The sequence below is a fragment of the Mercenaria mercenaria genome, chromosome 16 (assembly GCF_021730395.1).
Source record: "Mercenaria mercenaria strain notata chromosome 16, MADL_Memer_1, whole genome shotgun sequence".
Lineage (NCBI taxonomy): Eukaryota > Metazoa > Mollusca > Bivalvia > Venerida > Veneridae > Mercenaria > Mercenaria mercenaria.
This window is the reverse complement of record NC_069376.1, coordinates 24,298,798-24,318,446: the sequence shown is the minus strand read 5'-3', so window position 1 is coordinate 24,318,446 and position 19,649 is coordinate 24,298,798. Positions and strand designations below refer to the sequence as shown.

The 19,649-nt window shown below is 32.5% G+C and overlaps 1 protein-coding gene and 1 long non-coding RNA gene across 4 annotated transcripts in view; both read left to right on the top strand.

The window, feature by feature from the left end:
- LOC123540557 (alpha-(1,6)-fucosyltransferase-like) overlaps positions 1-19,649 on the top strand; it is a 68,981-nt gene that overhangs the window by 24,372 nt on the left and 24,960 nt on the right. The window lies entirely within an intron of this gene.
- Positions 13,619-14,509, top strand: LOC123565911 (uncharacterized). The gene is made up of 2 exons (XR_006689278.2): positions 13,619-13,807; positions 14,247-14,509. It is a non-coding gene; the product is annotated as an uncharacterized LOC123565911 (long non-coding RNA).

Genomic DNA, 19,649 nt, shown 5'->3' with positions numbered 1-19,649 from the left:
ATTAAATCCCTCGACCGACTTACTCATATATGTTATGTAACAGGTGCTTCCGCATACACCATTGTAATTATGGTGTACGAACTGGTTCAAAATTCTCAAAACCGCATCTTGCGGTTTAGAAACCGCATCTTCCGGTTTAAAAGCGCATCTTGCGGTTTTAAAACTGCACGATGCACTTTTAAACCGCAAGATGCGCTTTTTATACATTTGAACCTGTATGCATGTTCTTTTTATAAACCGCATCATGCGGTTTTTTTATCTTCCATTTCCGGTGATGTTACCAATTTTACGATCAGCCAATCAGAATGCCTTTTACATTTTTATGGCGCCGAAAAGCAGTTGGCGCCACATTCAGTTATTAACAGCCACCAGGATTTTGGCAAACTTCACTACCATTTCTAAGTGACTTAGAAACTTCTATTTATGTTTGGATGTTTATGGACCATTGAGCAATAAATGAATGAGTTTTGTAATATTTCAAAATTATTTATGTACAAAAAGAAATCAATTAAAAATGTTGTACGATCGAAAATTCGATTGGATATATGGTGTCCGATCGGAGTTTTTGAAAATCCAGTCGGACATTTTTCCCAATTTTCGGCGTGCTGGATTTTTTTCCGAATTTTTATCAAAGAATTATAATTGTATATTTAACTAAGTTTTCTGTTGTACAGTAATTTTGTCTGGGTTTGAGACGAATTCAGCGATAAATAAAAAAAATCCCATTTTAAAAGCTGGAAAAAAATCCGATTGGACATTTTCAGGGAAAAAAATCAGATTTATTGTTGGCGGTAATTAATATGATAAAATAAATACTCTTATACATAAAATGTTAATTATAATCCTTGTTGCAATTAATTGCGACCAAGAATGTTGCTATTAAATAAATAAACAAATAAATTTGACCTTGATCCCTCTCCCCCCAAATATGCCCTTGAAATTTGTCGTTCTGCTATTTTGCTGGAGTTATTCTGCTATTCTGCTGGAGTTGTTTTGCTATTATGCTATTCTGACCCTCTGTTGATCCGTAATTTTAACACACAAATTCGTCACATGTGTGAAAAAGTCGTACGAATTCCTCACACATGTGTGACATATTTGTGAAAATTTCGTTGGTACTAAGAGGTGGTTAAAAATGGGGCTCGAAAATTTCACAATACCTACTTGTGACATATTCGTACGTATTTGTCACCCAGTGTGTGGGGAATTCGTACGAAATTTTCACACATGTGACGAATTCATTTGTGTGAAAATTACGGTTCAACCAAGCTTAAGGTGATGTCGCTTTTTGAATTTCCGGTGAATAACAAAAAACCAAAGAATATTCAGTTCTTTCCAAAAACCGTTATATCATGATTCAACCAAATAGTTTCCTTTGTCTACCAGAAAGGAACAATTCTTATATCTTAATATTGAGATTTGATACCTTTATAACAGACAATAAACTAAAACAATAGACATTCATATGTGACATCGATGAGCTCAACAAAGCAATTTCAAGCACAAATATTAATGTGGAATATAAAGTAAGTTGAAACTTTACAATATCCGTCCAAGATACTTTCAAAAACAATGCATTTGCAGAATAGAGAGATAAAAATAAGTTTGACAGCTCGCGAAAACTAATGACAAATTTTGACAGGTATATGATGACTCATGACCTAATTAATTTTTTTCTGTTATTTCTAACTTCCAGTTTGATTTTCATAAAATGGGTATTTTTTATTGTAGCTTACAACTCATACATTTAAACAATAAAAGAATATATTTTTACCTCTCTATTGTTTTGTCTATCCATCTCTCGTACGAATTCCTATTGTTTCAGTCATTTGTCAGTAATTAGAGCAACTCACAGTGTTGCAATCATACAAAACACATCCCTTATTTTCACATAGATATTGAGGATTTATCTAATTAGCACATGTATTTGAAACACAATTTCAATACCGACTGTGTATTGTAATAATGCTAAACTATCTCAGTCGTGACGTCTCCTTAAGGATGTACGAGCGTTTTTTTCAGGATATCCGCCATTTTGAAAAATGTTTCTTTAAATATTGCCTTCCAACAGAAGTTTTGCCGAAAATTAATGCTAAATCATTAAAATATGGCTAATAAAGTACCACTTAAGCAAACAGATTCTGTTTTTTTGCGAAAAAAAAATTTCACTCTTATTTTTGGCTGGCATTTGTCTAAAATTGACGTAAATTTTACAACGGGGTAGGGGTATGTAATTTAAATATCTATGAAAGTAGATCAGGTTCGTTTGATATTTTCTAAATGTTACATATAATTATAAGCTATAACTGAAATAAAAAAATCAAGATATCTCTTTATTTTATCTGGAAAATATTGATTAAATTAAAAAGAACACAAAATATCAAAATTCACCAGTTTTTGACCGTTTTTTCTTAACAAATCTCTTAGATGCACGGTGACCCCTACTTTTTTTCTTTCCATTTAAAGCATTTTTGTGCGTCATTAAAGCTGCAAAAAAATTTTTAAAATCTTCCCGTCAGAAATGTTTTGTAGATCTAAATTATATTTTTCCATTGAAAACAAAGTGGGTGGAGTATATGTCACATGTAAAAATGAAAGAGATTTGTTTGTGACATTTATGCTTATATAATACTGACATCACCTTGTATTCATATTAACCTGTAAGACATGAAATCCCTATGACATTAAATGGGATATTATATGTTTTTATAAAGTACAACCATTTTTTCAATTTTACAAAATTTCAGAAATTCTTAAACAGTGGTGTAGTAAATGCCCTATAAAATTAAAACGAGTTCGGTGACCTATGTTTTTCCTTCTCTTGTTTGTCTTGAAAACTAATGCTCTTCAAGCTCACAGAGTATGAAAAAATTCTTAACGTTAGAAAATTCGATCGTACATCCGTAATGGATCAAGTGAGATAAGGACCTTGGATCCTATGTTACATTTAATGGCGACATCTCAAATTGGTCTAACGTATATAAAGGCGACCCTTTGTCTCTTTACCATCTTTATATTATGTTTTCAAGGTTTCAAGTAACAATTTATGATAAAAAAACGTGCAGCTAGGTCATGGCAGATTCATATCCTTTACATTAGAGTATTTTGTTCGGGTTAATAAAGAAACCAGTTATGTTAAGAAACATCTTTTATTTTAAGTTGTTGCTTGACAGACAAATACATATCTGGAATAATTATTGCATAGATGCTTCTTACACTGTATACATTATCTCTCCAAGCTTCCATTTTGAGGGTCATTCGTAACCTTAAACTTACTACAGATTAGGGAAAAATTCCTCACAGTGCCATGAAATTTTATTTATTGACAAATAATGTATGTAATCTTTAAATGTTTAAAGAATTATACCAAGACTTACTGTCTTTATATCTTTACTATTTTGTTATTGGCTAATTTTGTAAACTATCCCTATAATATATTTAGAAACTCGGTACATTAAATGTCTGCTAGTTTGTTTCAAGGAAGATAATTTTTTGCAAACTTGGGCACAATATATTAGACCCTATTACAAAGAAACTATTCACTACTCATGTGCATGAGGGTTGTGCACAACATTTCATTACTCATGGTCAGAATTTATTAAACCAGGTATGTTTTATGTCTGCTTGGTTGCGAAAGGTGGGCGTACTTGCAGTGTTGCAGATTCCATTCAATGTAAACCCCGATTAAGCCAGTATAAGGGTGCATGAGGGGTGTTATATATTTCAATACCTCCTATTATTAGACTTAATTAAATCGAGTCTGGTATTATTTTCTTTGCTTGCAAAGGTTCTTCTAAAATATTTCATTCAACCAGGATTACAGCATATATTTGTATTAATTTATATCAACATCTCATTGCATGTATACTCAAGATCCATTACATGATACAGCTATTGCAGGCTTTGAATAGTTTGCAAGACACTTAGGCTATAGAAACTGGTAAATATGAATTAAAATTAATAAAATTTCATCCGGGTAGACGCATTTGCAAAATAGAGATTATATTCAGCGTTTATCCGTAAATATCTAATATTTCTAAATTACATACGTCAGTAAAATATTGTGATTTGTAATGGGAAAACAAATAAAATATGTTCTAAAGGTCGTTTGCAACCGAGTGGGTAGGTGCTTTTAAAAAATTTTCTGTTTTCAATGAAATGAACAAAAAGGGTTAATGATCCCGGATTCTGTTTTAAATAAAGTGAACACAAAAGAGTTAATGATCCGAATTCTGTTTTCAATGAAGTGAACAAAAAGAGTTAATAATCCCGGATACAGAGTTAAAAACTTGACAATTATCAACACATTCCGAAAATGATTGTCAATGGCGGATATACGCTTAAAGGGTACATTCATGAGAAATAAACCTCGCTGTGTCAAATAGTTTCGCTGTTTTAGTATTTAGTTTCACAAATGTTTTCTTAACAAATGCAAGTTGTGACAGGAGGACCATGTATTTTAGTTCTAGTACGTTAAAAGTGCATTACAAAGACAAAATATGAAATTTGAATTGAGACTACTCATCGTGGGTTAAACAATGAAACATAAGACTTTTTGTTTTCAACGTCGCGATATATTTTTAATGACCTAAGTTATGTTTTCAGATTTTTTCAATTCAGTTGATTTGTGTATGTTCGGTCTTTTTTTTTATATAAAAATACGGCTTTTTTAAGATTTTTCAGATAAATTATTATACAAAACACATTCTAGCAAAATATATTGATTTCTACTTTAGAAATATGTATTGTTTAACAACTTGTACTCATTGTTATAACCAGGTTACGCCTGTTTACGCCTAGCTTTGGATTCGTCTGACGCCTGTTGGTGAAAACGTGGCAATTAAAACGGCTTAGTCGTTGTTACTCCTTTGATCCCGAATTAAACGAAATTTACCAAATGTTCAAATTAAAATGTTTAATAATATCTAAAATTAATTCAGTATCTAAACGTGGAGTCGGTATACCAGTGCACACCACAGTACAATAAACATATACATAACATATAAACCTCTCCGGACAAAAGGCACGCTGAAAATGGGAACATCGTTTAGAAATGGTCAGAAAGCTTGAACAGTGAACAACCTCACACTTTAGGATCTAATAATCAAGAAACACATTAACAAAGCGGTAAACAAAAAATAAAACAAGTGGGCACAAAGAACAAACTAGTTGGGCACCGTCTTGCTTTGTTTTGCGTGTTCGTGCGTGCGTACGTGCATGTATATTTGTATGCGTGGACCTTTTAGTGCAAGAATATGTGTAACAATTTTGCACCTCCTGTAAAAAGGATCAAGCCTCGGTGCCAATACACCTTTTAAATTCTTAAGTTAACATTAGCTGTCTCAGCATATAATAAATTAAACAATCTTCTTTAAGGTACTCAAACTATCAAATAAGTGCTGTTTAACTCGGGCAAATTCAGTATGGGTCATTTGGTACTATTTGCCTCAGGAACACACTCATGACCTTTCAAGATTACTTCTTTGACATCATAATTTGAGCTTTGAACTACAGACTGCACGGCCTTTGCAAGTGATAACTCTTTGTCATAGAAGACTCCGATTTTCCCATTGTCATATAGGATTTTTAGCTACTTTTTCCAAACAGTGAGAGGAAATAAATAACGGTGACTACCGGAAATCGCTGTTAAAGTTTCATATTCAATATGTATCGAACTCGAGTGAGAGCTTATTATACATAAAATATTTACAAAAATAAACGTAATAAAGGCAACTTTATGACAACTTATCATAACTTTTAGCAGCAATTACCTTACCAGCAATTACGTACCTTATACGCTGGTACTGTATTACAGTTTATAATAGTACATGTATATTGATTACCAGACCTCTAGCCTGCCCAGTACGGGTTGTTTGGAGGTCCGGAAACCGGACCTCTAGATTCCGGGTCTAGAGGTAGCCACTTGTGGATAGGGATGGGCATTTTTGAGGGGGTTTCTTACTAGTCACCATGTATTCAGTTTGACAGAAATAAAACAACAATTATAATCTACAAACCTTTTTAACTCTTGTACTACTTCCATGGCTTCTGACAAGTCGGTCAAAATGTTTGCACATCCGGGATTAGTCTAAATATTGAGACCTCGGGTAGACTGATTTTACATTTTAATATTTCACGCTGTCTACCTAGAGGATGGGGATATCGACCAGTCAAAAAAGTATAACGATATCAGGCCCGTAGTTACACTGAGGCACAGGGAGGCCGGTGCCTCCCTGTTTTTCTGCCAAGATTATGAGAAAAAAGGATATGTTTTGGGTCACCATCTTAAAAGGCATAACCGAACTGAGGCACTATTATTTCGTTTTAATTTGTTAAACTATTTTCCGCCATTTTCTTAATATCACGAATAATTACACTATACATGACCGTAGCGAGAGACTAAATTTTACCGAGGCAAACGAGTATGTACGTTTGTTCGTGGTTGTTAGGTAAATTTGAATGGTAAAGGCAAAGCCCCGACAGGCATTAATTTGGAAGGTTTGTGTCCCACCCTCCTCCATAGTAGGGTTTGTGGGGGCTCTCCCAAAAATAGGATATATGATATGAAAAACACTTTGTTGAGCTGTTTTTATATTAAAGAGAAAAATTTCCCTTTCACTCCGCGACCCCGGGTACTCATACCGATTTATGGTTCGTTTGTAATGTCTTTCTTGCGATGGAGGTCTCGAATGCAACACAGGACTTACTTTTGTGAGGTGTTTTGTCTATAATATTCTTCTTGATGAGCTGCTGATTTGTCTCATACGAGAAAAATTAAAAGTAAAAATGTTCAAACAATTTTCCTTAAAATTAAAGTTCCTTCTAATGTTGCTCTCATGCTGAAAAGGACATTAGTTTACTATAAAAAAATCTTCTTTCATACAATGACAAGGCTGTTGCTACAAAGACTGGATATCAGTATAACTCGCCACAGAGGAATGAGCAAAATGCGTTTTAACAAATAGTTTGCGGCGTGAAATTAAAATAAAACTTATTAGGTTGAAAAGAACATTCAACTCCATATTAATTAATGAATACAGCATAAATGGAGTTTCATCAATTGCCACGATACCACATGTTCTATCTATCGTCTGCTTCGACAAAATTTCGCGCTTAATATTCTTCAAAATAAATGAAAATTAACGGCGCCGTTCTCCATCAATTTATATTTTGATAAAAATTAATACTTATAAACTATAATGATAAATCATTAAGTTCAAATGATTTTGCTTTTGGCATCAACAAATTCATCGATTTATTTTGAATCTTAACCATACTTTGAAATAAATTAGGTTTAAAAAAAAAACTATATTTAGGAAAATTAGACATAAAGTAGCTAGAAAACGTAGTTATGTAAACTTTTCTAGTGCCTACCTCCCGATCCCGAGGTTCCGTAAGTCATTGCTCCGGCTATAAGTGCCCAAGTACGAAATGACGATGGGGGGAATGCGAATATTAATTCGGGATCCGAATGTTACACGAATGAAAAGTGCAGTCCTTGTGAATGTTTAGAAATAGCTATTTGATTGGTTTAACAGGCCTATTTTACCACATATAAAGGACATTTATGTTGAACTGTGATAGACGTATACAGTACATTTTGCCTTAGCGGTCACTTACAGGTATTAATCATTAAGCGGCCAATCAAGAAACTTCGCAAACTGACTATTCTATTGTGCCGAATAAAAAATACTAAGACATTGTTTTGATATACCTATTTAGTCATGATATCATAAAATGAACATGAAATATCAAGTTAAGTCATGGTATCATTAACGAGTGAACTGTATGAAGACATCTAAATAACATAGAAATGATATTTTAGCATATATACAGATTTATTGAAAAATAAATATATTAATGCAAGTTCGGGAAGGTACGGGTTTTAATATTATTCAATTGCGGAGCACAAAAAGCTTACGCGCAAATTATCAAGAACTTCAAAATTGTCAATAGAAGAGGTTCTAGCACGTACAGTTCTGATGTTTTACTTCGGATGGGGTTATTGCTAATAACTTAATAAATGAAATCCATTTATTATGTTTTTGCAATATGTGTCATAAAGGTTAGATCCACCTTTGATGATGATCAACTGTTAATATTTGTCTTTTCTTGATAAAATTAGTCACTTATCACATATTATGTATGATGCTGTAACAGAACCATTTATTCTTAATTGTGTTTACAAATTCGTCATTTAGGTATTAAATGACAGATTTCAATCAAAGATACGTGTTGGGTTTTGATTTGATTTACTACATCATCAAACAGAGCTCATAAAGTGAGTGTAAGATATATACCTTGGTTATATGGAGCTATGCTACGGAGCTTGCATAAATGTTGTTTAATCTGTACGGGAAATCAGATAACTAAAAAAAAACACAATAATATTCACATATTATTATTATAATATAACCGATAAGAATTTTAAAATAAAAAAAAAAGTATTAAGATTTTTAACATAATTAGGTTAATCATTTTCTACTTTCCTACTGACAGCTGAACGAAGAACAGGATTTTGATATAAGTGTTGTATTTATATGATTATGTTTTTGAAGAATCTGAGAAGATATACAACTATTTGCAGTCTGCCAGAACACTTCACTTTAATTGACCTAAGTTGGGTTGTATCATAAATATGTGTATGTAGCAACCATCTTTTGTGTTTTCATCAGCGTGGTTTCAACTTTCACAATCGAACTTTCAACTTTCATCATTGTAGTTCCGATATTCAACATCGTGGTTTCGACTTTTATCATCATACTTTCGACTTGAAAATCGAAACTTATGGGGCAAGGGATAGTTAATTTGAAAATTCCACAAATCTGGGCTGATACCAGTGCGAAAAAAAATCATGAAAAATCAATTTTGACAAATTCAAGGCAAGTGTTGAGCGAATATATTGCATAGACTTAGCACTTCATTGTATGACATTTTCAGCCTGCCGATTCTGTTGCTTCTGTTATAAAAACGAGTAAAACGCAGGTTTCAGGACACTAAATTTTGAGGAAAAAATGGCCCAAAATGCACACCTTGCGCGACCTGTACCGTATTACCTGCAAATGACTGACCTAAAACACATGCATATTTTTAAAGCATGTGGCCAAACGAAAATAATGGTGGGAAGAAAATTGTCTCATAACCGTTTTACTTTTTTCCGCTATTTTGAGCTGAATCTGGAAGGATGAATGACCGTTTCCATTTCGTCTTAATTCCGTTACCTCATGTAAGACTTTAGACCCGTCCGTCTACACAGAGCTAGGAAAATCGATTCAAGTACATGTACTTTACACAATAACTACTCGGACGCAGGAATCCTCAGTTCTATAAACATCATAAATAACCAGTTGAATGTAAATGCCTTTAAAGTACACCTGTCTATTTTGATTAAAAAAATCCTACCCGGGCCAAATGCGAAACTGGCCCCTGCCACTTAAGATGTTGAAAATCGAAACTAGGATAACGAAAGTCGTAAGCACGGTGATGGAAAGATGAAACCACATTAGTGAAAACGGAAAGATATCGACATTTACTATCGTAGTTTTGAATTTCCTCTTTTCGACTTTCCTCATCGTAGTGTCGTGGTGTCGACTTTCGAGGTATGTGGCAATGAAATAAAAAAAAAATGATGGTCCAAACGGAACACCGTAAAACAATTTGACTGAATAACAAAATGTAAAAAGCTAGCACATAATGTTTTAAAAACAACTTCACGCGGTAAATGCCTAAAACTACGTTTATGTGATAATTAGCTTTCGGTTGGTCTTTAAGGTTTAGGAGTAAATAGTTCATAAAAATTTTTTTTGATAAACAATCAACATCTTTACCGACAATCTACATTACATATAATGCAGCCATGCTGTCTCGTACGATAGATCCTTGAAACATTCTGCAAATACTGTTCCCCTTTAAAACTAAATGGCATGGGTTAACTAATATTAGTATCTGGATTTTTTTTTGTGTTAGTGCCCACAATTGCCATTTCTTAGCAAGACAGCTATTTCGATACTTTCAGCAATTATCATGATATTTCGAGCTTTCCTGAAAACTTCTCTCAATAGCCTAAAGTTTCTTAAAAAGATAAAAAGAATATTTTGAAAACAGTAATTTATTACAATAATGTTTTCAGGAAAATGCACAACTTTGCTGGAAAGTTTAGAATATTATCATGATAGCTACCAAGTATATCGGGGCAGTTCCAAGCACTAAACACGCATTTTTTGCGCTAAAGTAATCCATCTTCATTCGATACAACTCTTTACATTTTTCAAACATTATGCGCATGTTTGCGCACCACATTTTAACAAGAATTATAAAATCGGAGTTAGTAAACCTTCTGCTACAGATTTAAAATAAAACGTGGTTTGATGAAGAATGTTCATTAAAAAGAGACAAATTTTATTGTGATTGAAATAGGTTGAGAGAAAATAGGTCAGATAGTAACATAGTCAAACTTATTGAATCAAGGTCGGATTTATAATGAAAAGGCTATAAGACAGAAACAATTTAATGAACATAAGCGTAATACAAATAAATTAGTTTAATAGCGCTAGATTAACAAACGCAAAGCAGTACTGGAAATTATTGAAAGAGTCAACTGGTTACGGGTCAAAATCGAAGATAAACAAAGACACTTTCATATTTCGAAGCAATTAATAATCCAGAAGATCACTTTTATCAAGCAGATCATGGTATTTTGTACTTTAATGAACGCTTCCTTAATGAGGAATTGCAGGACTGGTCATGTTTGAAAACAAATAGATTTAGAAATGTCCTTAGACGAAATCCGACAGGCTGTAAAGCAGCTTCGTTCAAATACAAGTTAGACTTGATTTATACAGTAATGAATTCTTTAAGCATGACATTGATGTATTTTAAGTCAGTAATTTGATGAATAAGATTTTGGCAAAATTTAGCTGACCAAAAGCTTCCATATGCAGTGATTCGTTTTTAAAGAAAATCTGATTTTAGCATCACTTTGCAGATGTTTGATATGACAGCGATGGAAGTCTATTAGATTACTTTATGTACAATATTGCAAGCTCCGAAAATTCTGTATTGAAATGTCACTCCCCCGTATGCTGTCGTCAGGTGATTACCACAAGCGAGCAGGCTTATTACATGCCTACACAAAAATATGTTGTTTTCCTCCAGATAAATAAATGCTATGTATGTGTCCTGTAAGGTTCCCCACTGGTTACCATTCCCTTACTAAGATTAGTACACATATTTATTTGATGTTTGTAATCTTACTTCCAAAATAGCTTAAATTATTATGTTAATTTATAAATTTATTATCAACTGCTCTGGTAAATAATTCCAAAGTATTTATTATGATGAAAAAATTTTCTATTACATACATCATATACTTTTTAAAAATCATGTAAAAACAAGAATGAACATACTGTGCTTGGATTTTCATGAAAACATGTAGATTTTGATAATTATATTTTCAATTTGAGGTCTGAATATTATTTCATTGTTTGATTTAGTTTGTAGATTTGAAAATCCATTTCCTTTAAATATCATACTCTTACATGTCAAGAAAGCTTTAGGTGTTTGCCTAGACTAGCCCACTAGACTGATATGTTTCTTACATTTTTCCTATTTTGATGAACTTAATTAATTTCATGGAGACGAACGCCAGTCTATTTTAAATATTTTCACAGAGGAATGATGTTGAAATTATCAGGGTATTGGACATAGGATATAGACTGGCTCAGTTCAATACATTTAATCAAAAAAAATGTAAAAAAAGTAATCATCGTCTAGGGGCTCAGTCTAGTGTTTGCCTCATAGCACTTGTGTCCAGTCTCTTTAAGAAGTTGTCAATGGTATTTATCTGAAGATCTTTATTTAATGGATATAGAGATTTGTTTTATCCCCAAAGACTTCCAGGTTTTAGATCTGATTGTATTGTTAGTTGCTTGATGATTATCAAACGTGATGAATCCTTTGTTAAACCAAATACGTAGAAGGTATATACACCCGATTTTCAAAAATAAATATGTAGATACTTTGTGTTACATAGGTAACATTGACTTTGTGAACAAATTAAGAAATCCCTGCGTAAACTTTGTGTTTTATACTAAGTAACTTTGTAAAATTAAAGAAACATTATTGTTTGAAATCTAAGTTTTAAGATATCACAAAAAAACACTTTAGAAAGCAGACAGGAGACTTGTGTGTGTTTTAATAAAAGTAATAAAAGGAACATAACTCCCACATTTTTAACAGAAAAAACTTCGTTCATAAATGATATATCACTAATGTTTTCTTCAATCACATTTTTATAACCCTGCCCCCTTAAAAACGAATTTGTAAGGGTATATACTGATTTCATGTTGTCTGTCTTCCTGCCTGTCTGTCTGTCTGTCCGTCGACACATTATTGTGCGCACTAATTCTCCTCATCACGTAATTTAATGAAACCTCAAACAAGTGACAAGTATCTAGCCTTAGTTGTGTCTGGTGCATATAAGGTTTTTTTCAGAAAAAAAAGTCTGCAGAAATATAGGACTCTGTGTTTTGTTACTCTATTACTTACATGCAGTCCACATTATTATCCAGTCTTGTGTGCGTCAAATTACAAGTACTGTATCAGTGCGTGCTTGTGTATATTCACCTTCAATGGTAGCTTTAGTTTTAGAAGTGTACATGTTATGCTTATATCTGTATCAGAGATAATAGTACAGATAAGCTATTGCATATAGATATATGGTCAAGATGCTGGCACTGATTACCAATGGTTAATCAAATTTTTATATAGTACCTGCATTATGTAGACAATATCACTAGCATAAGAAGAAAATCATTTCAGCGTGTTATTTAGAGTTTAAAAGATATGAATGTTAATAATTTGATATATAATGATTAAGTGACCTTATACATTGATCACATACAAGCTCTTGAAACTCTATGTGAGTTTATTCCTCAATATACAGAAAATAAGATCTAAAATTCTGATAACTTGCACACACATCTTTTTCTGTAGGTATTTTTTACATTATAAGATACAATTGTATATTATCATTAAATTTTGCTAAAGATATGTTTATATTTATTACCAAGCTGGTGTTTAGAGCTTTGAATTTAGTAATAAGTTTGTTTGTTTTGGTTAACGCCGTTTTACAACAGTATTTCAGTCATGTAACGGCGGGCAGTTAACCTAACCAGTGTTCCTGGGTTCTGTACCAGTACAAACCTGTTCTCCGCAAGTAACTACCAACTTCCCCACATGAATCAGAGGTGGAGGACTAATGATTTCAGACACAATATCGTTTATCAAATAGTCACGGAGAACATGCGCCCCGCCCAGGATCGAACTCGCGACCCCGCGATCCGTAGACCAATGCTCTTACCTACTGAGCTAAGATTTAGTAATAAGAACATAATTATTGAGATGCATTAATTCCTCCATAGGTAGATAAAATTTACCATGGGCGTACAATTCTCTTTATCAGCAATATCAGTACCACATGTTTGTTTTATAAACAGAACTACTGGCCCCTTAAAACTCAAAAGAATCTTCTCACAGATAACATCAGCATCAAAATGTATGATGAGGTTGAGGTTATCTACAGTTACATAATAACAGTTCAGTCAATCATTCTGTAGTAACCGCCTACTGTGCTCTTACCGATGTTATTATCTAGGAAATGGCATAGGATTCGCCAAGTAAATGTCTAAATCTAGTACGTGTACAGTTTGCAAACTATGTGACGGAATTAACCAGTGATTTAACTCAATAAATGATGTTTCATGTGATACTACGTTTTTGGATTTACATGGAGAAGCCAATAAAAAAGGTATTCAGTTATTATCTTCTAAATATAGGATTTATAAAGAATATTACATATGCTTGTTTGAATGTAAATAGTTTGGATAAAAAACTCATAATAGTTCTTACAGATTGTGTTACAACTAATAGTTTGCATATTTATTTATAGAAATAAAGAACAGTAGCAATTAAAAGAAATGAAAAATATTACCGCGCATATAGTGCAGTTACATGTTATGAGCGTGGCCTATTCCTCACATAACACAATAAAATATTTATTATTGTCAGCAAATTATCAGTATGTTTGATTTCTTTTATTGAAAATGAATAATGTTATTTAGATCCAAGAACCATATTTTCTTAGTATTTTTCCATCACATAAGCGTTGTTTGTAGCAAATTAATTACATTTTATGTAATACAATTATTAGATACGTTTCATATAGTTGTATAACTTTTAACTTTCAGGTTGATATTAAACCTTCATATATTGCTACCTGACAGGATGGGAAAAGATCTGGTAGACTGGCAAAAGAAGAATGTGAATATCTAATACACTGACAATGTGGAGTCATGAAATATTTTCTCTAAAAGAAATAACGTTATGCTTAATTGTTTTACCATTTGCCAATTAAAGGACAGAAACATGTAGATACTTAATAATAATATTACAACTGTATATTGTTGAGTAATATCAAAGCTCATATGAAATTAATATATATTAAAATATGTTTTGTTTTATCATGTGTCACACCGTTTAATTTGCATGCTCTTCCCAATACCGTGGCTTATAAAAATTTCGCCAATGACAACTTCCAGATTTTCCTATACTGAATGAGCTTATCCGAATTCGGATAGTAACAACATTACAAAGATTTTTCTCTATCCAAATTCAGATAGTAAACATTGTCTCATTGTACTACATTAATTTAGTTCAACGCTGATTCTTTTTATTTCTAATTGTTAGGGCTTATCTAAATTCGGATAGCAACGCCAACATTTAGTTTTGCTTCATTCGATTTCAGATAGGACATTGTTGAAGCTTATCTGAATTTATGGATAGTAACGACAAACTCAAGTTCTTCAGTACGATTTTAGATAGTTAAATGTTTGGGCTTAATCTGAATTCGGACAGCCACTCAAACATTGCCATTTGATGTTTATGTACAAAAATAATATTATCTTAACTACCAAAATTCGTAGTGTGCATTTGTTTCGGATAGTAAAACTAAATGAAAGTATTAGCATTATTCGATTTCGGATAGAGCAGTTCTAACATATATGGACATAAGTAAATTATGTTTTATGAATTACTGTTTCCGGATCGAGATATTTCTTGAATTTTATGAATGTTTATCAAATATATGAAATTTCTGCTTGTTCTTTTGAATTTTCCGATAAGTTCTTGATCAAATACAAATGGATCGTGTTTAAACCTGATGATAAAAATTTTCACAGGTTGTTCATAAACAAAACAATTTGCGCAAAACTTTGGATTTTTGCTCGATTTTTCAAACTGAAGAAATTTTTAGCGAATATCTCAAAACATAACGATCGTATTTGGCCCAGAAATTGTAAATGTAAGCCATGTCCATTCCTTGACAAAACTGTCAAGTTGATTTGCAAGAATTGGCTTCGTTTTAATAGAAATAAATGAAAAACTTTACCTACCGATTTACAGCTGGGTTACATTTCCAGTGGGCGTCAGGATAGCCGGTTATCCAGTGTGTTTTTGTTTTAATTTGTATTTTCTAGATAATATATAGTGCTATCTTGAAAACTTTCATTTCACTTATAGCTATAACATTATATGTATGTCAGGAAAATATCAAAGCCAAATCTGATTTACTTTACAAGATATTTGAAATTACCTACCCCTACCCCTACCCCATTGTAAATCTTATGTCAATTTTAGGCAAATACCAGCCAAAAATAAGGGTGAAAAATTTTATTTTCGCAAAAAGTAGAACATATTTGGTTAAATGGTACATTATTTAAGCCATGTTTTAATTATTTAGCATTAATTTTTGGCAAAACTCTTGTTAAAAACCAATATTCAAAGAAACATTTTTCAAAATGGCGGATATCCTGAAAAAAACGAGCACATCCTTAAGATAAAGTACAAAATGTATAATTACTAACATACACGACATCGTAAATAAGGTAGAATTACCACAATACAAGACAACGTACATAACGTATAATTACCATCCTACAAGACAATGTACATAACGTATAATTACCATTCTACAAGACAACGTACATAACGTATAATTACCATCCTACAAGACAACGTACATAACGTATACTTACCACCATACAAGACAACATACATAACGTATAATTGCCACCATACAAGACATAATGTACATAATGTACATAACGTATAATTGCCACCATACAAGACATAATGTACATAATGTACATAACGTATAATTGCCACCATACAAGACAACGTACATAACGTATACTTGCTACCATACAAGAAAACGTACATAACGTATAATTACCACCCTACAAGACAACGTACATAACGTATAATTACCATCCTACAAGACAACGTACATAACGTATAATTACCATCCTACAAGACAACGTACATAACGTATACTTACCACCATACAAGACATAATGTACATAATGTACATAACGTATAATTGCCACCATACAAGACAACGTACATAACGTATACTTGCCACCATACAAGAAAACGTACATAATGTATACTTGCCACCATTAAACACAACGTACATAACGTATAATTGCCAACATACAAAACAACGTACATAACGTATAATTGCCTACGTGCTCAGAATTTTTGGGGAAAAGTCGTTGGAAAGAGCAACTTGACGTCATATATAACTTTTGCAAGTGCAATAAAATTTGCCGAAAAAAATGAAAAATTGCAATAACTTTTTTGTTTCTGGATAAAACCTTTTGATATTACCACTTATTTTCTTAGTTAGAACATTTCCAATACAATGATAACAGTTTCAACGAAAAATTCGGAAAAAATATGTTTTCTAAATTCCAAGCTGAAGTGCCGTAAAAGTGAAAAATAGCAATAACTTTTTTGTTTCTGGATAAAAACCTATAATTTGGCCACGCATTTTCTAAATTCAAACATTTCCAATACAATGGTATCGGTTTCAATTTAAAATTTTGATAAAATATGTGATTTCAAAATTTCCCGCTAAAGTGATATTTTGGCACTGACTGAATAAAGCAAAGTTTATTAGGCAGGCCGATTTTGTGCTATGTCTTGTATAAGGGTAGGATAAAATTGCAACCATACAAGACAACGTACATAACGTATACTTACCGGCGTGGAAGACAACGTACATAATGTATAATTACCATCATACAAGACAACGTACATAATGTATACATACTACATGATATATAATTACCATCATACAAGACAACGTATTTAATGTATAATTACCATACAAGACAACGTACATAACGTATAATTACCGGCGTGGAAGACAACGTACATAATGTATAATTACCATCATACAAGACAACATACATAACGTATAATTACCATCATACAAGACAACGTACATAACGTATAATTACCATCCTACAAGACAACGTACATAACGTATAATTACCATCCTACAAGACAACGTACATAACGTATAATTACCATCCTACAAGACAACGTACATAACGTATAATTACCATCCTACAAGACAACGTACATAACGTATACTTACCATCCTACAAGACAACGTACATAACGTATAATTACCATCCTACAAGACAACATACATAACGTATAATTACCATCATACAAGACAACATACATAACGTATAATTACCATCATACAAGACAACGTACATAACGTATAAGACAACGTACATAACGTATAATTACCATCATACAAGACAACGTACATAACGTATAATTACCATACAAGACAACGTACATAACGTATAATTACCGGCGCTGAAGAAAACGTACATAATGTATAATTACCATCATACAAGACAGCATACATAATATATAATTACCATCATACAAGACAACATACATAACGTATAATTACCATCATACAAGACAACGTACATAACGTATAATTACCATCATACAAGACAACGTACATAACGTATAATTACCATCATACAAGACAACGTACATAACGTATAATTACCATCTTACAAGACAACGTACATAACGTATAATTACCATCGTACAAGACAACGTACATAACGTATAATTATCATCGTACAAGACAACGTACATAACGTATAATTATCATCCTACAAGACAACGTTCATAACCTATAATTACCATCGTACAAGACAACGTACATTACGTATAATTACCATCATACAAGACAACGTACATAACGTATAATTGCCATCCTACAAGACAACGTACATAACGTATAATTACCATCATACAAGACAACATACATAACGTATTATTACCATCATACAACACAACGTACATAACGTATACTTGCCACCATATAAGAAAACGTACATAACGTATAATTACCGTCCTACAAGACAACGTACATAACGTATTATTACCATCCTACAAGACAACGTACATTACGTATAATTACCATCATACAAGACAACGTACATAACGTATACTTGCCACCATATAAGAAAACGTACATAACGTATAATTACCATCCTACAAGACAACGTACATAACGTATTATTACCATCCTACAAGACATACCCATGCAAAAACAGGGCCTTTGCAGAATATATTTTTTATCTTTGCCAAATATTTGCCATAATCTTTGCAGAACAGTTGCAGCACATGATTGCTGAATATATTCCACAGACGAGTAGAAATGAAACGAAACGTGCAACTATTCTGCAAAGCTTTTGCAAATATACACTACGCACACAGAATGCAAATACTTCGCAAACAATTTACAATTCGCAGCTGAAACTTCGGCAAATAAATCGCAAAGTGATAGCAAAGTAATTGTAAAGTGAAAGCAAAGTATTTGCAACTTGCATGCAAATAATATGCAAAGTATTCGCAAATACATAACAAATAGCAAAAAATGAATTTCTGAGGTTCAAAGAAAAGGACCTAATGTTTAATATCTGAAAAACAGATGTAAATTCACAAAACCATTTGCAGTTTAAATAACTATTAAAAGTCAATCATTGTAGTGATCATCCAGCAACAATAACTAAAATCATGTAATAATGTAAGTTTCAACAATTGCTTGCCTTGCAATACCTTTGCTAACTAAATGAGCTAAGTGTTTGTTTGCAGATGCTTTGCTGTCTGCTAATTTAATAAAGTATTTGTTTGCAAAACCTTTAAAATTGCAGTCTGTAATTTATCTAAGTGTTTATTTGCAAACCCTTTGCTTCAGTATGATACGTTTTGCAGACTGTTTGCAAAAGTCTGAGGCAAATACTTTGCAATCACTTGGAATATAGTTTCTGAGAAAACAATTATTTAGAATATATTCTGCAAATACATGACAAAGGGTTAAATGTGTATGGGATAGAGAATAATAGGTTAGTGCCGTAGATGAGAAAGTTTATCTGGCGAGGTGGAGGAGGTTATCGGGTGAGCCGAAGGCGAACCTCATCACGTCCGGAGCCGAGCCAGATAAACTTTCTCCATCTTAGGCACTAACCTGTTATTCTATTTATCTTGTCAATACTTCATTTTCCGATATTTGGCAATTTATTTTACAAAAATAAGTGTGCGACAACCGCTTTAATGACGTCATATTCGTAATGACGTCACTTATATAATGACGTGATTACCGGCAAAATCGCAATAACTTCTTCGTTTTTGAATAAAAACTCATTATTTGACCACTCATTTTCTTAGTTCGGACATTTCCAACACAATGATGATGGTTTCGTTGCAAA